Genomic DNA, 21,534 nt, shown 5'->3' on the forward strand with positions numbered 1-21,534 from the left:
TATACAAGATTATTTAATCATTAACAAAGATTTGCTTTTATGACAGTAAGAATGACTCTTTATTTAGGACAGTTATACACTCGAAGTTATAAACCGCTCATGTTGGATTCATAAAACTTTGACTCAAGAGATAAATGTATGTCTTCAAGACATAGAAACTTATCTGCAAGGCATAAATTGAAGTCTGGCTTAGTCTCAAAACTGAGACATGCAATTTACAGAAAGATAGTCTTTTATAGCCCAATATAGGGAAGTTGGAATTTTCTACCACCGTGATGTTTAAAATTTAAAAAAAAGATTCCTTGTTGGTTGTAAGAAGTTCTAAATCTTACAAAAGTGGGGGAAAGAACTAGGTAAATCTATAGCAACACTTTTGAAAATATAATAGTGTTAATTTTCAGAATTAAATATTTCCTTTTCGGTTGAAAATTACTTTTTAACAGAAAATGTAAATCTCCCATTTAAAGATTATACATTTTAGTTAAAAATTCTCTATGGTAGAACGTCTTTGATTGTTCAGAATGCAACTGCTTGTTTGAAAAGTAATTTGTTTTGGTTAAGCATTCAAGTATTTTTTCAAAAGTGCTCTTTTTTAATTGAAAATTCAACTTTGTTGTTAAAAAAACTATTTTTTGGCAGACAATTGAACTATTCCATTTATGGTTGAAGATTGATGAATTTTTCTTAACGTTTGCGTTGAACGAGCTGAAAAAGGGGTTAGTCTTACGACAAATACTGTAAAGGTAGAAAGTTCTAAAAAATAAATTAATTTCCACAGAGATTTATAGCTTAATATGTGACAACGAAGATTTTATCCCCATCTTGAAATTCAAAATTTTTTGAAGTATTTCTTGTTTCATAAATTTTACGTTGGTCACGGTTAACTGGGGAAATAAATCTTATCAAAATGATATTCAAAACCATTTTCACGAATAAAAAATACCTCTGAAACACGAAGATGCATTATCTAAGGATTATCTCGAGTGGAATTGATTTTAACGGCCAATAATGGACTTACTTACAACGTCAGCAACAAGTTTTGGTTTAGGGTCTAAACACAGTTATTTATATACAATAGTTATTTTCGAATTAAAGTCATCATAATTTTGAATTAGGTATGATTTAAAATGTCTCGCATTAAGTATTTATCTCTCGATCGACCTCACAACAAGAAAAATTTTAATCATGATTTATCTCTATCATAGAGTTTGACTCTCTGACGGATAAAAAGCTTATATATGAGATAGTTGAGAAACTTTTTACGGAAGAGTCCCTTAATTATGAAATTAAGGCGTATTTATTGACAATAAAAAAGATTCAGCCAGCCAGGCAGCATTTGATTCGAGCCTGAATCTACCTTTCTCTCGGAAAGCGACATAAGTGGGCGCATACCGTTGAGTTCTACACGAGGAAGGACGCATGAGAGTAGAGGAGGTTCTCCGGCACGAAGGAAACAAGAGAAGAAGGCTTGGATGCTGGCCCAATAGCCATGCTTTGCCGCTCATTAGAGCCGGGGTCACGGGTCGCGAGGAACCGGCGCGCGCGGCTCTTTGTACCTATACTTTGACTATGTGTACATCTACCCTACGTATCATCTAACTTTTCTTATTTTAATATAAGAAGAACCTCACGAATCTCTAGTCACTTCCTCCTTTGCAAAGTTTTATACTCCTGGCAACAATATAACAAGCATAATTTAGAAAATATCATTTTTAATAAGAAGGCTTAGAAAAAGTCACATTAGTCCATGATGTGCTGAGAAAGGGGAAGTTCTAAATGATTGGAGTAAGACGATTATCGTTCCAATTTACAAGGCAAGGGGTAATGAAGGTAACTAAAATAACTATAGAGCTATCAGCTTTCTGAGTAGCGTAGGCAAAAGATTTTTAAAAAATACCGATTCGTATTATGGACATAACAGAAGATATTCAAATTGAGACAGGTCACAGTAAAAAGCCTGGAATTACACGAACAAGTTTTGTCGTAAAGAATATGGAACCAATGGTATTAATAGTGGAAGTGTAAATGGACAAATTTCTAAAAATTGCTCTATTAGGTAAAGGTGTCGATCTCGGAACTGATTAGCGTTCACAGATAATAAAATTGCTACGGTAAAATCAGCCCATGATTTTCAATGAATGTTGAGTAGACTAAATACTGGCATGAAGGCCATGTGTCTAGAGATTAACGTAAATAAAACAAAAATGATTGTATATCTTAGACGAAGAGAGGACAGAACAAGTTATTAATTATATGTATATCTTGGAAGAGTATTCACTAATGATGGAAACACAGGTGGAGAAATATTCAGGAACAAATGAAATTTTCTCTTAAATTTAAGGTTGAGAGGATTTTCATTAGTCTCAAAAAGAATCTTTTTATCCATTTGAGAAAAACTTGATCTAATCTTGCAGCCAAATAATTCTGTTTGTATAAAGAAGACATGGTTACTTCTCTACTACCAGGAAAAGCAGTGACCCGGGCAAATTCAACATATAATATAAAGCGTTTCCTCGTAAATTGATATTAAAAATAGAAGGTTATTAATGGTTCTTAATAAACCACTGCGTAAACCGTCAAAATTAAGAATATACATTATGTAATCTCCGTTTAAGTACATTAAAAATCAGTCCCCTGGCAAGTCACAAGCTAAGAATCACAATCAAAGCTAAAGATTTCACAATAAATTAAAAGAAAAATGTCATTTATATTACAATTTTTAAATGTTGTGATAATGGAAGATAAATTTCTGTGGCACATATTTTAAAAATTTAATATTAAATATTTAAAAACTTGAGCTTTATTTTGTCTCTCAGTTGTTGCAGTCAGCCCCCTGGTTCAACTTGAAAATTATTTTAATCGTTCTATGTGCAACAAAAAGTCATCTTTTTGCGTTAAACGGAACGTTTCCAACTTGAAGTTTGTTCTGGTGTACAACAGATAGCGTTCATATGCTATTCTGTTAGGTTATTTCTCGACGTTAATGCTGAAACAAGTGCTTGAGCCGGCTGTTGAGGCAGTCCCCTGGCGAGTTAATTTATACTTTGTTTTCGAAATTAAATGAACAGCTTTCGGTATTTCATATACTCAAGGTGGAAAGATAATTATTCCTGCAAGTCTATTAATAATACTTTATTAGGATTTTTGATAGCCTCGACGTTTGTGGGATTTCTCAGTCCCCTGGCGTCAGTCCCCTGTCAGAGAATGAGGCAGGGGACTGACAAAATAATAATTTCCAAGGGAATTAATAAAATTAACAAGGAAGTTAATCTTACAAAGAAAAAGAGAATAGCCATCAATAGCTATCAGAAACTGCTGACTGAGATGTGCTGTGATAGCTACAGCAAACACTGCTTATCCAGATAGTGTCAAAAGTGAATCAATAAAACTCCTGTTAACAAAACATTTGACAACAAACCCTTGCATTTCCAAAATTGGATGGCTCAAAGACAAGAGTTCATAGGCCCCAAAGCTAAAATACCACTTCAATTAACAAAATATCTGAAAAAGACGTTGATCATCCAGCCACGTCAACTCATAGGAAAACTGAATGAGGATTTAGATACATTTTTGTTCCGCGAAAGAAACATTGTTCACCAGTTTAATGTAATAAATAATCTAAAGAAAAACATTCCTAATGATGATGCTTTAATACACATGGATTTTTCTCAAAATTATGCCAGCAAATACATCTCAAGAAATTCAACACGTTCATTTTGGAGGCTATCTCTTATAAATTGGTATTCACACAGTTATAGTCTACTTAGAAAATATGACTACTATCAGCAAGAAAATTCGAGTCCTCTGGCTTTGACGTTGAATAAGTATATGAGGAAAAAATGGTAGGTTAATGAACGAGGTATCATTTTAAAGGTGCAAATGTTGTACGTTAATGAGCCGAAAAATAATATTCCAAGAAATTATTTGCATCTTATAGATCTGAAAATACGATGAAAAGTGAGGAAATTTGATAGCTTTGAAAAACAATGAACTTTGAAGCATAGTTTTTTATTGAAAAAATAATAGGAAAAATCTGAACAAATTCATGGTGGTACATTACATATTTCTGAACAGATTGCCGTCGAAAAATTTGCAAAATCTAAATAATTGTTCGTTTTTTGTGAATAAAAATGCGACCGTACTAACTTCAGTTCTAATGAAGATAATGAAGTGATTTAAATTTGAGGTAGTTAGTTGAACTATCTGCAATAATTTTCAATTTAAAGGTAGTATGTGCTTCTTGTTGTCTTCGTACAAATTGCGATATTTGAAGTCCGTTTTTTATATAGGAAGGCAAGTGCAAGAGCCCAGCGTGGTGCTGTTTTTTCTGGGGATCGTCCTCGGTTTTCCTCAGACCGACCTACCCAAGTTGTGCCTTCGAGCCTTCAAACCCTTTTCCTGTGTTGAGGAAAACCGAGGGCGATCCCCTGAAAAAACGGAACCACGCTGGGCTCTCGCACTTGCTTTCCTATATAAAAAACTGACTTCAAATATCGAAATTTGTACGAAGACAACAAGAAGCACATACTACCTTCAAATTGTAAATCATTACAGATAGTTCAACTAATTACCTCCAATTTAAATCGATTCATTATCTTCATTAGAACTGAAGATAGTGCGGTCGCATATTTATTTACAAAAAACGAACAATTATTTATATTTTGCAAATTTTTCGACGGCAATCTGTTCAGAAATGTGTGATGTATCACCATGAATTTTTTCGGATTTTTCCTATTATTTTTTCTATAAAAAACTATGCTTCAAAGTTCACTGTTTTTAAAAGCTATCAAATTTTCTTACTTTTCATCAGATTTTCAGATCTGTAAGCTACAAATAATTTTTTGGAATATTACTTTTCGACTCATTAACAGGCACCATTTGAACCTTCAAAATGAGACCCTTTCCATTAATCTACCATTTTTTCTTCACATACTTATTCAACGTCAAAGTCAGAGGACTCGAATTTTCTCGCCGATAGTAAGTCGTATAGCACAGCATTCTTAAACACATCTCATTCCATAACTGCTATTTTTGCACATTTGCTACCCATTTTGAAAGCTTTGTCCACGATATCACGTGCCTTCACTTTTCAAGCACCGGACCCGTAGCCCAATGTCGCAACAAACCCATGTTTCATATCTTAGCTACAAAGCTACCAAAACAACTTCCAAATATAAAAAAAATGTTGCTACATTAGCTTACGTCGATAAATAATCTATGGAAAAATTCTTAGAGCGATTCAGGAAAAGTGTCCTGGAATTATTATAAGCACTATTGACTATGAAGCTATCAAGACAATGACAAGTATTTAACACAAAGACTTACAATGGCACCCTTAAAGTTCATCAAATGAGTGGAAAAGTTCGTTTAACAATACTAACAATGAGCAGTTTGAGCTGTTTCTGCCATTCTGATACGTACGAACATTTTAAAATAGGAGGCTTGACATATCAAGAGAACACCAAACTCACAGTCAAAGAAGTTTTCACAGATTTTGAATGTGAAAATGAAAAAGAATCTACGAATAGTTATGTAACTTCTAAACAAATGATTAGGTTGGATCACAAGGATGTCCCCGATGTAGCTAGGGAACAAATTGGAGAGTAGTTACCTAGCCCCAACTTGTTAATGAAAGGGGATAGAGTATTTTATAAATTAAGGTTCCCCATAAATATGTTTGAGAAATAATTTAGGGTAAGGTTTAAAGGCAATTAATGTTCCTTTAAAAAAATGTGACTGATATTATGTAGACTAATAATTATTCTAAATAATTTTATTATTGATGTAGGTTTTTTTGACGGGGGAAATTAATTAATAGTTTAAGATTTTAATTTTGTTTGTCTACTTGGTGATAATCAATATTATTAAAATATTGATTAAATTAATTAATAAACTAATAAATCTTTTAATAATTTAACAAAAATCAATCTTTTAATAATATTGATTATGACCAAATAGACAAACAAAATTAACATTTTAAACTATTATTCTAAATAGTTTGTGAACTATAAATATGGCTAAAATGTTTGTTAGTTTATATTAGAAACAATACTTTTACTAAAACAAAGTCATAATGTATTTTTTTTATTGCAGTTGGAACAACATATATGGATAAAATAGAATTGGGAAAAAATATTTCGTTCATTTGAACCTTCAGAACTTCAGGTACATAAATGTTTCTTATTACAAGACATTTTTTGAACATAAAAAACAATGAAAATAGTCAATCAGTAATAACATGTAGTTTTTACTTCACAAAGACAGTCCCCTAGTACATGCGTCAGTCCCCTATCGCGACATTTCACAAAATCGTTGTACACCAGAATAGGGATATGTGGAGAGATAAATGGAGGAGTAGTTTTAAAAGATTCGAAAATTTAAAGGAATTGTACGATATTTTAAGGATTCATAGGATTTCAAAAGAAATTGAAAGATTTCACAAGATTGTAAGGAGTTTCATATATTTTAGGGAATTTCAAAAATTGGAGAGTATTTCAGGGATTTTAATATAATTTTGGAATCCACTAAAATTAATTTTGAAATCTTCGATTTTTAAAAGTACATTATATTCTTAAAATCCCTTAAACTATTAAAAATCCTATAAATCGGGTAAAATAGGAAATGTTTAAAGCTTTTAAATCGTAGACAGCCTCAATCCCTGGAAATATTAGAAATCTTTTGATATGTTTGATACTCCTTTTAAAATCCTTTGATTTTTTTAATCTCTTGAACTTTCTTGGTATATTGTAGAATACCCTAAAACCTTTCAAATCCTTTGAAATTCAGTGAATTTTTTTAAATCTTTAAAGTATTTTTAGATCCTATAAAATCGTTAAGATCTGGTGAAATCATTTCAAATTACTTTAAATACTTTGGAATTCCGAGAAAAATATCTTGAAATTATGTAATATCTCTTAAACTTTCTTAAACAATGTGGAAAACTTTAATATCCTCTGAAATCAGATTAAATCTATTAAAATCTCTTGAAATCTCTGAAATTCCTGGGAATCTTACGAATTACTTTAAAAAATCTTAAACTTTTTCGATGTTTCTGATTTTTGAGAGGACAGGTCTGTTACTTTAGCCAATCAGCGAAGAATTCATTTTTTCTATATAATAACAAATTACTTGCATCGTTAAAAAAAGTCTCAAAAAGGGACAATAGTGGCGTGAGTTTCAGGCCTGGAACTAGCGATAAAAACGAAAAAACAGTAAATTAGTCGCACTTTAAGTCAAAAAGTTTCTCTGTTTTTTTGGAAGTCGAAAAAGTTCCACAATCTGAGGTCCATAACTGAAATATGATTTCAGGTGCTACATGGTCAACCGAATTTCGTTTCTGAAAATTCCGCTTCATGCAATCGGACAACGTGTGAAGATAGAAAAACATACAGTTCTTGGAGATTATCCCGAAACTTTTTGCATCCTCAAAGCATATTCATCACCCACACAAATGAGCGGGTGTGTAAGTTTCGACCCAAAACCAGTAAACCTGTAAACCAGCTCCGACGACAGGCTTGGCGAAATTAGTTAGCTGTGTGTATCTTTTTAACGACTCTCATCGTACACGAGTCTTGAAACAACTACTTTTCATACCAGCAACGAAAGTCGTAACGTGGTGAAAGTGCAGACAATCACCTCAACACCCTCCATTTGCAATTTTGAACAAGTATTCCAAGATTTCGCGAAACAAATGCATATGCAATTCAAAAGCTTGCGATAGGAATTGTCCTTCGCTTCAACACTGATCTCATTGCTTGCTACACTTAAATTCTCTATCCAATCACTTGTGGTAGCGAGTGATGAAAACTGAAACCTCGTATGGACTGTATGGAGTGAAATGGCCTTGATTTTACATTGGTAGATGTCACCTCTCGATTTGGTAATTAATTAACCTTTAGTCACAAATAAATGATATGTGGACATGTCTTCAATACCAAGAAACAAAATCGAGTACGAAGACAGCTGTTTCATCATAGATGTATCAGCCAAGATCGGCGCCAGTCTACACTCTACAGATCTAATGGTTCATGACTGTGATCAACCTTCCTCGAAAGAAAATTGCAAGATTTATGAGACAGAGACCGCATCTTTGTGAGAAAACTACTAGTGCCAGTAATCGCCATAGACTGCCATTTCTGTACTATAGGTGGAAATGACATCATCGGCAATATCTACGTACACCTAGCACGTAATCGTTAAGCGCAGGCATATCAGCTGTGTCGTATCTTATTTCCGTTTTATTTCTCTCCACTGTAAGAGAAAGGGACGCCAAGATGGCTCAACATTCAAAGAGGGAGAAAAAGAGATAGAGAAACTTGGGGCAAGAGGCAACAAGCAACGGGAAAAGAGAAGGAGAGAACAAGTCGTGCGCCGAGTGTGTGGGTCGCGTGTCAGTAAAAGCAAGCTTATGGTTGGTATAAGCAGCCAAGCATGAGATGACGAAGAGCCTTGCAGCGCGAGCCTTTGATCGCTCTGCTACTGGTATCTACTTGATTCTGCGATTATCACTGATCACTGATCAGAGCCCCGCAACCATGCTACAAAGTGGCCTCAGCCACCAAGGCATATTACGGGATGTGTAACTTTCAGTTCATTCAAACTGAAGGAGGGACAAAATCTATGTGGGTTTATAATTATGAATCTTCCATTACTTAAGAGGTGCTAAAATGTTTTACTAATTGCGTTAGTTTATAATACTGAACAAAAGGGTACTAGATAATATTGATGAGTTTCCGAGAGAGAAAAAACTAATTGAATCTCTAGATACACCTAGATCCAAGAAAGAGGTAGAATACAACGTAGTAGATTTTGATACGCAGATTAAACTGCTCTTTTGAATCTAACGGAACTAAATACTTCAGAATCAGAGAAAGAAAATAAGACTCCCAGATAAACTTCAGAGCACAGTAAGATGAATTTTTAGTTGATTGATAACCTGGGTCGGGGCTAGTTATCAGAATTAAATTTTATTATCACCCGTTAGATGCAAGGTTGGTCGCTTCTCGACGGACCCTACGGGGGTGGCATGTGCTGTTGACCCTGCCTCGAGACCGGTTCGGGTCATTTCTTTTTTTTCTTTGTGACTTTTTCAGTCTCTCGTAGGTAGGAAGGTAGGTAGGCAGGTAGGTAGATTCAAACAGATGTGACGTCACACGCGAAGGCGTGAGAGTTACGCGTACATATGTGCGTGAGGCCCACGCATACCCCAGGTGTGTAGAGCAGCATGTCGTGTCCTTCTAGTAAATTTAATGTATACCGCTAATAAAGTTCAGCGATAAAATAGTTAAGCTGAGTCGTCTTCATTAGCTTGAAGCAATTACGCCAGAAAGACTTTGAACTATACCTAAATTTATCGTATGTATTTTGAATTATATAAGGGGCCGTTCCAAAACTTAAAGCAGAATGTGACATCAAACATAGAAAATATAAATGTGAATACAAATTTTATGAAATGCTTGAAACAATGAAATACCTTTTTTTAAAGAATTCCTATTTTCCCCCTATTTTTAAGAAATCTCCTACTTTTCTCGTATTTTGTTTTGTTTAAAGGCGAACTAAATTAATATAATCAAAAAATAATTAAAACTAGTTTCCGTTTAAAGTCAACTCTTATCAATTGAAGAGCTTATATCACATTTAAAGTTAATTCTTTTTACCTGAAAAGTCTACTATGTATTATATTTTTAATTGAAAATTCATCCTAAATTTTGAATTGACAATATTTTTTTGGTTAAAAACTCAACAACTTGGTTATCAGTTAAACTACTTTGGTAAACATTCGTTTCATTGGTTTATTATTGAACAATTTAATTGAAAATTCGTTCATTATTGGTTAAAAATTAATGCCAATTAACTGAAAATTTAATTATCCATTATTAGTTGAACAACTTTGTTAAAATATGTATTGATGTTGTAATTTTGGCTAGGTGATAATGATTAAATTAATTGATCTTAAATTATTTTTGTTTTTACAGCCAGTAGACATAAATAATTTAAAATCAATTTATGTACTTTGTGACTATTTAGTTAAAAATTTATTGTTTGAAAATTAATTTTCTAACTAAAAATTTAATTATTCTACCACTGATTGAAAATTAAACAATTTGTTTGAAAATCGATGTAATTTATTGTAAATTAATATTTTTGGAGGAAAATTAATCTTCGTCTTAGAAGCTTTAATTACTTTGTTAAAAAGTCCATTTTTACAACTGCAAATTTAACTATTCCACTCCTGTTAGAAAATTAATCATTTTTAGTTTAGTTTTGCAGAAAAATGGTCTTTTTGGCTTGGAAACAGAACTCTTTTGTTTAAAAATTCGTTTTTTTTGTGGAAAATTTAACTAATGGATTGCAAATTTATATTATTTATTTAAAACTAAATATTCATCTGCTTTGTAGAAGACTTCTCTTCTTAGCTTGAAAACTCAACTATTTTGCTGAAAATTAATCGAAGAAAAAATTTTGACTTAAAGGGGTGGGGATGTTCAAATTTGTGACGTCGGCCTGGGGGGTTCAAGCTTTGTATGATGATCTGTGACGAAGAAGGGTACTGGTGGAAAAATTGTTTAAAGTAGGGTGACGCTGCTTTTGAACGGACCCTAAAGAAGATCGTTTCGTTAGAAGGGTTAGTTAAATGTTGGGTTAGCTGAAATCACTATTCTTAATTTTATCCTTAATTCACGCTAATTTCGTTTCTTTCTCGCTGGCCGTGATTCGCCTTTCACTTTGGGGGGCAAGAAGCCACTAATTATTAATTCCGCCATCCGCTGATTTCTCCGTAAAAATCGCAAAACGCTCCTTCTCAAGTTGATTCCTCGAAGAAGCGACATAGAGCCCCCCTTTCCATCAACATTTCCGATTCCTCGATTGATACGAGAAGTGAGAAAAAGAGAGATCGAACTTAAAGACGTGCGGCTTCACGACGATTAGCAGATCGGAGAGAAAATGCCAAGAACCCTGGCGACGCCGATCTTCCACGAAGGTGAAAGAAATATGGAGACTCAACAGAACCGAAACGAGAAAGAAGACTTCCAATTTCTCGTCAATTTTTTGTAGATGAGGCTATTTCTCTTAGAATAATAAGACATTCTTAATTCATCGAGTAAAAACAGCAACACGATTTTACCAACAAATTTCAAGAAAATTGCATGTGTAGCAGACGATACCATATTTTTTCAAACTAATCCTTAGATTTTTAATTTCAACTAAAGATTAAGAAAAATTAATCATTTTCAAGTTAAATATAAGACTCAAAATATTCCAGGTGAAAAATCTCAGATCTTTTCTATGACTTCCTTACTCGTTAATCAAGCGGTAATAAGAAAATAAAATGTCCTAATGAGATTTACGATCGAAAGAGAAAAATGAAAGATTTACGAAAAGTATAATAATTCCATTATGTGATGACAATCGAACTGATTGCGACGTATAATCTACTGCTTCGGCTGACCACAACGCGACTTGTTCCACTTGCAGAAATAGTACACTATAATCCTATCACAATTCATATTATTCCATATTAGTAATGTAAAAATTTCTATGTCAAATGGTAAATATATCGAAAACAGAAAAATGACATCCAAATTTAGATAAAATACAAAACAATGATTTAGGGGAGACCAGCCCACTGTAGATAATCATTAATTTAAAATTCTAATGAATTTAAAATTATTCACTTTATTTCATTAAGAGTGAGGCCAATGTAAACGTTAGTATGTTCAAATTATTATTATTATTATTATTATTTTACGTATATTTTTGCTTATAATTATTGATAATCTATTGTAGTTTTCTGACTTGTTTTCGCTATTTTCCAGATTTTTTTTTCACTTAGTGGAAAGCTTTCACTAGTTATACCTACTTACTGTATTTGAATTAAAAGAATGCAAAATACGTTATTGGCATGGCGATGAATGTTCTGTCCACTAGGATATTATCATTTGTTAAGGAACTAAACTGATTTCACTATCAAGAATATATTTCACGGGTTTTTATGAGAAGTACCATTGGATACGAGGTGAATAAACTGATAATAGGTTCGGCTTGCGTATCAAAATATTTTTTTGCTTTTAGTTTGCGATCACAAACACATAAACACTAACAACTAAAACAACTTTTAAATAAATAAGCAAGTTCATGCCTTTTGCGAACATAAACAAATAAATAAACAACTTTTTCGTTAAGTAAGTCAATCAACTTTGTTAAGGCCTATACCGTTTTCTGATATTAAATTTGATTAAAAACTGCAAAATGTTTCGATCTATGATAGCAAGTCTTTTTCAAGGCTAATAATAGTAACACAGCCACACAAAAAAAAGTGTGCGGATCTGGTAGCAAGACACACGTATTCCTATGGATTTTGGGGCGCTGAATTCAAATTCGGTAACCAACAGAACCTGACCTTACCTAACCTGAATTAACAGAAATTTATTGAACTACACGTAAAGCTCTGGAAGCATATTTTCCCAGTAGCAAATGTGTGCTACATCAAATGGGTCAACTCGAGCCTAACCTAGAAATAAATCTAACCTAGCCTAAACTAACCTTACATAACCTCACGAAACACAATTAAACTGATTGTGTTGTCCCGTTGTGTATGCGGTACCGTTTGAATCAGCTTCGGCTTAACCTACATAGAGGTTTAACCTATCCTAACCTAACAAAGCCTGACCTAACCTAACCTAGCCGAATGAAATTCAACCACACGTGTAGCTATGTAAGCGTACGGTTCTCAGTCTTAAATGTGTGCTATATTTAATAGGTTAACTCGATCTTAACCTACAAATGAATCGAACTTAATAGAACCTAACGAAATTTTGCTTAACGTAACACAACTTAACTTAAGTGTTCCCGTTGTAACACAATAAAATTCATTTCCTTGTACTACAGGTGGTTAAAAATTTAGACGCACATTACTCATTTGAAGAAACTTAGAACTACAAGTAGAATTAACCCCATTTCAATTAACCTGACAATGTTTGTATCAATTAAAATGTAGAACTGTAACTTAAAGTTAAGTTGTGTTGCGTTAAGCAAAATTTCGTTAGGTTCTGTTAAGTTAGATTCATTTGTAGGTTAAGATCGAGTTAACCTATTAAATATAGCCCACATTTAAGACTGAGAACCGTACGCTACATAGCTACACATGTGGTTGAATTTCATTCGGCTAGGTTATGTTAGGTCAGGTTTTGTTAGGTTAGCATAGGTTAAACCTCTATGTAGGTTAAGCCGAAGCTGAATGAAACGGTACCGCAAACACAAGGGGACGACACAATGAGTTTAATTGTGTGACGTGAAGTTAAGTTAGGTTAGGTTAGGTCATGTATTTTTAGGTTAGGATAGGTTTGACCTCTTTGCAGGTTAAGCCCAAGCTGATTCAAACGGTACCGCAAACACAACGGGAAAACACAATCAGTTTAATTGTGTTTCGTGAGGTTAGGTTAGGTTAGGCTAGGTTAGATTTATTTCTAGGTTAGGCTCGAGTTGAACCATTCGATGTAGCACTTATTTGCTACTGGGAAAATATGCTTCCAAAGCTTTACGTGTAGTTCAATAAGTTTCTGTTAATTCAGGTTAGGTGAGGTCAGGTTCTGTTGGGTAAAGTTATGTTAAATACGTTGATATCAGGCAAAGGTTGATCCTTCACAGTTGTCGACGTGTTTTTGAAGTGAAAATTTGCATCACTGGCATTATTTTGAATCCGCACTTTTTTTTGTGTGGCTGTGTAATGAACTAATATGGAAAAAGAAAACTGCTTAACATTTTTTAATTGGTTTTTTTTTCTATATCGCGGCAAAGCCATTCAAAACGTAGGTTATGATGAACAGAAGGTAATATAATAACTTTGCTTATTTCCTTTACTGTTTTATTAACCATTTTTTAAACAAAATAATTGATATCACATTTTACAAGTATAGCTAAAATAACAGAAAATGTGAAATTCCCGGGGGTTTCCCGGTTTTTTCCCGACCACATTTTTTCCCTATGACCAATTTAACGATGTCTTTGGGTAATTTGTCTCAAATCAACTTATGGAAATGGGAAATTCAAAATAATAATATGCATATATACCGATCACGAGTATGACACCACCTGTTTATCGATGATTTTTTAAGTTCTTTTAATGTTAAATATATAAAAGACTATTTTTTCTCTTAAATAGATTAAAAGCTATCGAAATTCTCTATAAAATGAACTAGGCTTAAGTCATTTGGTCGACTTTTTAAGAAGATATTGAAAAATTGGACTATTCTTTGCAATATCTTCTTAAATAATTACCAACATGCCTTCTGCTTGACTTATTTTACAGAGAATTTGGATACTTATCCACGTATTAAAGAGGAAAAAAGATTTCCGATCCTGAATAAAATTCCCGGGGGTTTCCGAGATTAGCCGATCCGCTAGATACACTGTGAATGATTTGAATATATACTAATATTTGACCGGATACATTTCAAATCCGGCAGGTTCTACTTTAAATTGCAAAATTTCTCAATAAAAAAAGATGTTATTTTTAGACTTGGCAAAACGTATTTTCCCATATTAGAAAAAATAATTTATTTCGGGACATTTAAAATATTAAGTTTCAGTAAAGTGTAAATTTGTTCTTTAAACATCAGTACCCTTTAAATTAAGTTAGTTAATAAAATTTTCTTTCTAGAGTGACCGCAAAACTTCATTTTCAAAATTCCCTGACATTTCCCTGATCAGATTTTGGTTTTGCTTGACCATTTATATTTAAAACCCAAAAATCTAATTCTAATTCTAAATACATTAAAAAAAATTTATTATTCCTGAGACGCTGACTAGTACTACGGAATTTTCCGTAACATTAGCCCTAAACGACCTATAAAAGGGGTCTACTTTTTATATTTTTCAAAAATCTCGCACTGATTGAGCCCTACTGGAAGTATTTTCGATAAATAGGGACGATAAAGAAAGTTACAATTTTGATTTTTTTTTGAAGAAAATGTCTAAGGGTTATACTCGTTCAGACTCACAGATTCTGAATTTTCAAATTAAAAACAACTAATTTAATAATTACAAATTTTTCATTCATCAATTTGAATCTCATGTATGAGCCGAAAGATGAGCCAAGACGAGCCTTCGTCTTGAGAGAAAAATAAAGGCCGTCTTACCTGTCGTGGTCATAAAAGTAAGATGAAGGTCTATGTCTCGACTCAGTTTTGAGACGCAGCTAGACATCGAATTCTTCGAAAAGAGCTCAAGACATAACCAAGTCGAAATTAAGTCAAAGCATTTTTACTCGAGTACTCAAAGTATTTTCGATAAATAGTTACCGAGATAGCATTTGAGAAAGTACGACGTATTTTCTGTTTTTGACCAATTTTCGATTTTTAAATTCCACTTTCTGCATACGTCAAAGAAGTTAGCAAAAAAAGTTTAAACTTTTCTACATTAAAATCTCAAATCTACTCTTCAAAATGAGGTTAAGAACATAATGAAACGTTCTAACGGGTTCTCAAAAAACTTTCTAACCGAATTTTTTTCCAACATTTCCACGAAAAAAGAGAGGCTTGTATTTATTACGAGTTTTTCAGTGGTATGAGAATACTGGCCAAAACTGTATACAAAAGTGTGTAGTCCGGAATTTTGATAATGGCAAACCCTGACATTACATTAAAAGCGCAGGTTTATGTACTTTCACTTGTCTAAATTTAATTTATTCAGAATAATACCGAAAAATACGAAATACCTGTCAGCTATTCAAACTGATGAGTATGGGTTCCTATTGTATTGGTTTTTTGCTGAAAATATTTAAAAGTGATCAAGTAAAAGAAGCATGCAGTTGGAACTGCATGTCAGAGGGGCTAAATGTAAATTTAACGTAAAAAGGGTCTGACGTTTAATGACGCTCTAACTTGACTAACATACGAGCCATTACGGTCCCGATTTCGAGACGTTAGAGACGAAGAAATCCTGCAACGTGCCTCGGAGACAAGATAAACAATCTCCCACGCCAGGTGATCAATGCTAATGAAGGACCCAACGGGCTCGTGCGCGTTCTTGCGTTTAGCGAAAGTTTGTGTGCGTATACGTGTGGATGACTGGAGTCGCGTGCCTCGACACTGATAAAACCCGTAAATTAAGCGCCATAGCACTCATCGTCTTACACTTACAGGGATTCCAACATTGAAACTAGAAAATTTTACTGTCTGAGCATAAAAATAACGGTAATCAGAGTAGTCGCAGGTCAATGAAAACCTGAAAATCAGGGGAAAGTCAGGGGTTTTGAAGAAAAAATGTGTAAAAGTCAGGGAATTTCTGCAGGCTGCACGCTAAGTAACTGTCATGAATAATCAGGGCAACAATCACTTTTTAGTCACTTTTTCTAATAAAAAGATCACTTTTCTTTCAATGAATTAATCACTATTGAATTAAAGTCTATCACTATTTCTGTATTTTCTTGAATTCTCTTAAAATATTTTAAGGTATTTTAGAACTGGGGAAGTTTGTTTTCTGCAGTTTTCCTCTCCCCTTGCTAAACGTCCGGGCAAGTGTGAGTACTTCTATACATTTTGGCTGCAGCCGCGGATTATCACTGGATGTTATTACCTACATAAAGTGACTTTAATCCCACTTTAATAAATAAAAAATTTCACAGGTTCATAATCTACGAAATGAAAACATCCGGCGGTATACATACTCATGCTGTATGACTAAATGAAACTCTAGTGGCGCGAGTGACCTGTCCAGAGACCTCTGTTTCACCGGGGTATAAAATAAAGAGACATAGTACAATAGGTTATACATCGCAGTATTACGGGACAAAAATGGACTAACCTAAATTCAATAATAATAAGGTTTTAGGATAATTTTAAAGATTCTAAGGAAGACTGCTGAGGATTTCAATGCTTCTAACGGAGTTTAAAACCTCTTAAGGTATTTTAATCTCTTTTCTAATATTTCAAAAAATATCATCGTAGGGTTTTCAAGATTGGAAGTCTTTTCAAATATTTATAAAAAATTCAATGGAAATTCAACCGGAATTCTTCTTAATTTATCCTGAATTCTTTTAAATTGTTTTGAATTCTTTAAAGTGAAATGGAATCCTTTAAATTCACTTGAACGGGAGTTCTTTATTGATCTGAAATTTACCCCTTCTCCTGCACATCTCTTTCCCACTCTTACCATGTGAATTCCCTGATTCTGCGTAGTATTAGGAGGCTAAAACGGAGAGAGTTACACTGGCCCCGAAAGGAACTTGGCTTAATAAAATAATAATAATAATAATAATGTGGCTCAGTTGGTTAGACACTCGGACTTCACCTCAGAGGTCCGGGGTTCGATCCCTGAGCCGGTACCTCTAGAAATTTTTCAATGTACCTTTACCGAGGTTCTGGTGGTTCGGAACCCACCTTAAGCTGTAGGTCCCCCCATCGTTGTACTTGACTGCAACCCAGTCCGTCATTGATGGGGTAAAAACCAGGCTTTGTCCAATATGTCTGGGCAGACTGCTCTCATCAGATCACTTGATTGCATTATAAAAATGCGTCCGTGACTGATGATATATACCGGGACAGTCCCGTGCAAATTGATCAAATAAAAAAAAAAATAATAATAATAATAATAAAGAATTATCACAACATGACCATTAAAATTTCAGCAAGAATTTGGCATTTCCTTTAGTTTCTTTTCACTTTATCAAAGAACAGTCACTCATTTATGATAATGACCATCAATCTCGATCAGACATTGGCGAACTGTTTCTATAGAAATATCGACTTTTGTACTTAACTTCCGATTCGATGCTTCAATGTGTTTGGACAACCTGTCTTTTAAGTCAAAATTATATTTTTAGGTACACAATGCAAACAAACTTTAGCGTAAATATTTGAAAAATTGTCAATGGTTACTCAGCTATTTTTTTGTATGTGTCCAGCTACACTGTAAGAAAAATTTATGGTGATTTTTCCGCTTTCGCAGAGTAGGTCCGATTATTACCAACACAGTAATACAAGAATCTGAATTTCAGTAGGAAAAGGCGGTTGATTTTCAGATGTAACCAAAAGGATCATTCGCCGGTTAAAAGTCAACTGATGATGATAACATGACTTTAAGTAACGCGCTCGGTTGAAAGTCAACTGCTTTATGTACGTAAAATGTACTTTATAGTTTAATTTAAGACAGAAAGATTGTTGACCTTCCGTCAACGCGTGCGTTTGAAATGAAACTTATAGGTTAATTTAAGTCAGCTGATTGTTGAAAATCATAACATTTATGCGCTATCGTTCAGTTATTAGGAACATGAAATTAATATATGATTAAAAATTAAATAATTTTAGGAATTGAATTTTTTTAACGTGGGCATTAAATAAATTATTCATTATGCCTGATAAATCAAGTTGATTTACCCTCCAAGTCGATGAGATTAGTAGAAGGAAAAAAGAACTTAATGACACCATCCTTTTTCATATATTTTTTTATCACATGTGTACGTTTATTCGATTTATAATCAAAATCCGTTATAGATCTGAGTACATATATCAAAATAGGAAACCTTGAAGAAACAACTACCATGAGCTCAGTATTGATCGATACTATCCTGCGCTATCAACGCCATATTGTATACTCTCAGCTGCTCTCTTGGCTCTTCATTCTAAAATCGCCGAAATCCGTCCAAGTGTTTGCGCATCGCCAGATCGCATTTCGCGCACGCCTTTATGCCATTACAAATTGAATTTCAGAGCACGCGAATGAAAATCATCCCAAACTCAACATACCTGTCAGTTAATTATCAGATTACTCGTATATCAGATATGAGGCACTGAACTTAAGTTCCATTTCTGGTTCAAATTAAGTGACTTACTTAATTTAATGCAAAAATGAAATTCATCTACATTTAAAATTCATTATCTTGTATTACTGTGTACTCCCAAGGTAACGTTTTCACTGACAGTAACGAATATCCACTTCAGGATGGAATTTAACTTTCAGGTTATATAAGTTTTCAGACAGATTCTATAAAATTACAAATACATTATGAATTTTAGGTGATCGTATTCTAACCAAAAATATTCGTGTTTTTATTCAACATAGTAATTTTAACATCTACACGAGAAACGTGAATAATGGTAATTTGACTAGAAATGGTACATTTCCCCTTCAAATAAGGAATACAGCAGAAAGCAGGGTTTTAAATAAAAAAATTCTTGTTTAATATTTTTTATGAATTTTGCAAATAAATTTTTCCATAATTTATACCATTCGGAAACACGCTCTTTTACATATAATTGTAGTTTTACCATTTTTTAATTATTCTCCACAACTTTAAAAATTTACAATTACTTGTACTTATACTACGTTCAGAGCTGTGCAAGTCCGCGCGTTATCAGTCATCATATTTAACGCCTTGAGATTACGTTGGAAAAGGGAATTTTTAGCAGTTTCTGTACTTTTACAAACGTCAACAAATTCAACAATCTGAAAGTAGATCCATTTATTAACTACTCTGAAAGTCACAGATTCACAAGCAGAAACTGTACTTCTACAACTTCTTGCTATATTGTCATTCGGTAAAGTTACAAGATTGGTTGGAACTTCTAGGCTGCAAGTGGTATTTACCCTATAATCAAAGTAGTAAAATTGCACCAATTTTTTGTTGGTAATTTTACCATGCTATGTGGTACAATTTTTTTTACAGAGTACTTTGTTGGCACACGTTCGACTACTTTGCAATAGTCAAACCAATGCAGTTTAGAATCTCTTCAAAATTTTATTTATTCATACCTGCCTGACGAAATATTGATTTCTTCCACGGAGAAAACGATATCGCACAATGATATTGCACGACTTCTGTATTGAAATAAAGCATAATATGATAACGTACAAGCAGGTTCCGGAGCTTTTTAGGATATTATAACGCACTAACATCGCTTTCCCACAACTAGAACCCTCGTATATATATAATATAATAAAATAAGAATATAATGTAAAATCTTGCAATGTACGATATCACGATTTTACGCTATTATAATGTGATAATTACGATATATAGCGCAGGAATTACGGTATATATTGCAATTCTTGCGATATCTTTTTCTCCGTGTCGTTAATCACAAAAATAGTTCAGAAAATCAATTAGAAAGTTTCCAATAACAAATTTTTGTGTGCGCACCCTAACATGCCCTACTCGACTTTCAAAATGAGCAAGAATTGAGAATATGCCTGGAAAGGATCTAGAATATAGCTGTTACCACTTTCGCACGTATCCAGATACTCTCAAGTAGATTGCTCTTGTTACTTGTAATTTCCTCAAGAGTCATGGCTATTGAGTTTTCATGGATAAAACATTTGTCTTCAGAGCGAATCACAGAAAATCAACCTTTCCTCGTAACTCCAATTACTAAATAAAACAATTAACGAATATATGTATATTTATATGGGAGAGAAGCGGGTAATTCGATGCGCATAAGATAAATATCAATTGATATATAGAAAGAAATATATAATCCATAACGTAATGGTAAAATATGTAACACTTAGATCAATACCTTAGCTTTCATTTATTCATAGAAAAAATTAGATCTACATCAATTACAATAATTAATTATTAGGGCTTCCAAAGAAAGTCAACTTGCGTCAACTTACCCTACCAGTTAGATAGTGCGACGCGCAATATTAAGTTTACCTGTTTGGAAATTAAAGTTAATTTTACGACAATCGAACACACAATTTCAGTAAAATACGATATCTATATTCCTTTATAGTTACAAAAATGTGACTTTGCCTTTTGGGAGCGACTAGCATTCAAAGCCTTGAACAGCTTTTGTATAGAATTTAAAAATAAGACTTTTATTTGCGATCATTTCCGGGTTTTCTAACGGTCAATTGTTAATTTTTCTCGATAAATTTGATAGTTCAAAATTTTGGAATAATTTCAACGACTTTTAAAAATTTCAAGCAATTTTTAAACATCTTAAAAGATTTTAAGGGTTTCTCAATTGGAACAGGTAATTTTCGAAAAGAATTATAATTCTGTATTCAATAGAGGTTTTTTTCAATCTCCTTCTTTTACATAAGAATTTAAGTTTTTTTTCTTCAAAATTCCACAATCTAACGAAATTATAATTCAGTTTTTATTTGGAACATGAAATTTTACCGAAATCTGATAAATTTTGACTTTGTATCGATATTTTTTGCTATTATAAATTTCCTTTTTATAAAGAAAAATTAAAATTATATTCATAAATGTCCCGTTACATATCTAAAATTACCTATTTCAAGAGAAACTTATTATTCTTTACGAAATTCCCTGTACCAAGTCATTATAAGATTCACTTCCAGAATACCTATTCTAAATCATAATTATACATATTTATGCACCACATTTTTCTGTTATAATTTAGAGAAATAGTAACTCCCTTTTTTCAAAATTTGGAATAAAGAAGTTTCCAATTGTGAGAGAAGTTTCAAATGTTGACGAATTCTATCCTGGAACTGGGACTTTTTTAAAGCCATTTTTTCTAAATAAGAATTACAATTCTTGCTGTTTTAAATCTAAAGTTCTATCTT

General features: G+C 33.1%; 1 protein-coding gene across 1 annotated transcript in view; it reads right to left on the reverse strand.

Annotated features, from left to right (window-relative positions):
* Positions 1–21,534, reverse strand: part of LOC117169623 (myocardin-related transcription factor A-like) — a 189,036-nt gene that overhangs the window by 116,885 nt on the left and 50,617 nt on the right. The window lies entirely within an intron of this gene.

Source organism: Belonocnema kinseyi, chromosome 3 (genome assembly GCF_010883055.1).
Source record: "Belonocnema kinseyi isolate 2016_QV_RU_SX_M_011 chromosome 3, B_treatae_v1, whole genome shotgun sequence".
In the NCBI taxonomy this organism is placed as follows: Eukaryota; Metazoa; Arthropoda; class Insecta; order Hymenoptera; family Cynipidae; genus Belonocnema; species Belonocnema kinseyi.